Raw genomic sequence first — 2,033 nt, 5'->3', positions numbered from 1 at the left:
TGCCCCTGCCCATGACAGAGGGGTTGGAACTAGATGATTTTCAAGGTCCCTTCCAACCGTGTTACAATTTATCCAGGCATACCATGGACATTGGGTCATGCTTGACTTTCAGCTGCAAGAGTCCACAGAAGAGGTAGCCTGTTGGATGTTATGACCTCTGAACACTCAGCAGTTGCTGAGTGGGAACTCAGGCATTTGTTTGCAGAGGTGTCTCTGCAAGAACTGAACCAAGAAATCACTGTTTTATAGCTCTCCATTCGTGCCTTGATTTATCTTTTCACTGGGGCTAATTGCACATTCTCTGGGACACCAGATTTTTGGCTCTGGCAATTCATGGTGAATCACACACTGTTGATTCATGTCAAAAATGTATTTCCTTAGATTTTTTACCCCAGGGTAAGAGACTGTGGTTGGTGTAAATGTTGCTCTGTGAAGTTCTCCAAAAGGCAAAACCAACACAGATGTTACTGAAAAGGATTATGAGGAATGCCCCACCCATGGCCTGGATTTGGACGTTTTCAAGCAGTGTTACCTTCAGGTCTGGTTACATGGACCCACTTCTTCAACCACGTTATAAATTGTTGATAAATTATCTGGCAAAAACTTCAGTCTCCAACATCCCAGGAACACCTCTGGCCAGAACTTGTCTCTCCCACTACCAGAGTGGTAGAATCATAGAATAGGTTAGTTTGGAAAAGACCTCTGAGATCACTGAGTCAGGGTTCTGCCTTTCTAAGCACGGCTGAGCTGGATTAGCCAGACCACCCTGGTAAGAGGCTCTGTGTATCCTCTCCCTGTGCTGCTCCACAGACCACAGTCCTGAGCTGCTGGAGGAAGCTGTCTTGCATAGTAATGCTTTGCAGAGACCAGAGTGGCAAAACAGCTCATTAGTCTCCCCTGGATTACTGTTCCTCTGCTTTTCTGTTTGCTCTTACCTAATGTGTGCATGCTCCTGGGCATGTACAGAGATTTCAACACTGCCAAAAGAGGCTAGTTTGCCCTTTGTTCCTTAACAAATTTCATGTTGTGGAACAGACTTGTGTAAGAGCATCCATAAGCCAAGTTATACTGGTCAAATCTCTTTTCCTGATTTCACTGGCCAGCAACCAAGAGATCTCAGGTGCTGGGGAAGCCCAACCAGCTGTACCTGCACCTTTCTGGAGAGCAGTCCTGCCAGCAATTCCTCCTTCAGCACTGTAATTTGTAGCTGAACTGCCAGTATCTTCTCTCAGGTTGTGTGGTCTGATCTCTCACTGAACCAGCCCGATCCCACCAGCGTTGCTTCTGCCTGTAACTGCTTAGGGCTGTTTTTTCCATCTGCTGCAATCCTGCCTGAAAGCAGCAGTCATGTGGTCAGAACCTTAATTCAAAACATATTTCATGGGAAATAATAATGGAGTGAAGCTATTCCTTGATGAGAAGGAACCTTTTGCATTTTGAAAGGACCAAAATTTTCCGTTGAATAAGAAGTTAAAGTCTTTTACTTTTGTATACGTGGGTTTTGTGTGTTTTGTTTTTTCTTTTTTCCACAAAACAAGTGTACAGCTGTCATTAGCCTGTGGAGACTTGACTTCCCGTAGCTGGGTGCTGAGTGTTACTTCAGGCTGTGCAGTCACTGCATTGTGCATGCTGGGAGAAAGGCAACCTTTGAAGACCAGCCAGGATTTTTAACCTTTTCCCGTTTCTCACCACAGAGCCCCTAGCCCAGATTTTAGAGACTAGAGCCCATAGTCAGCCACTTGCTGGCTGGCTGCTGGGGCTTTGCCTGTGATGCTATCCCTGCGCTGGGATCCCTGTGTTAGGAGCAGCCTGGCTGCGAGCTGGCTGGCAGCCAAGCAGGAGTCTATCAGAAATTAGCTGGAACCAGTGCATTTCCACAAAACACTTCAGGTCACGTTAATCAGGGTTTTCTGATCAGGAAAATCCCTCAAAGGCTAGTGTGGGACTGTTTTCTGTATCGCACGTGTGTAATGTGTTTATTTTGCTATCTGGGAGGGGATGTTCAGCCAGAGCCTGCCGTGGGCAGGCAGCAG

The sequence above is a fragment of the Apaloderma vittatum genome, unplaced genomic scaffold (assembly GCF_000703405.1).
Source record: "Apaloderma vittatum isolate BGI_N311 unplaced genomic scaffold, ASM70340v1 scaffold13806, whole genome shotgun sequence".
Taxonomy (NCBI): domain Eukaryota; kingdom Metazoa; phylum Chordata; class Aves; order Trogoniformes; family Trogonidae; genus Apaloderma; species Apaloderma vittatum.
This window is presented reverse-complemented; position numbering follows the sequence as displayed.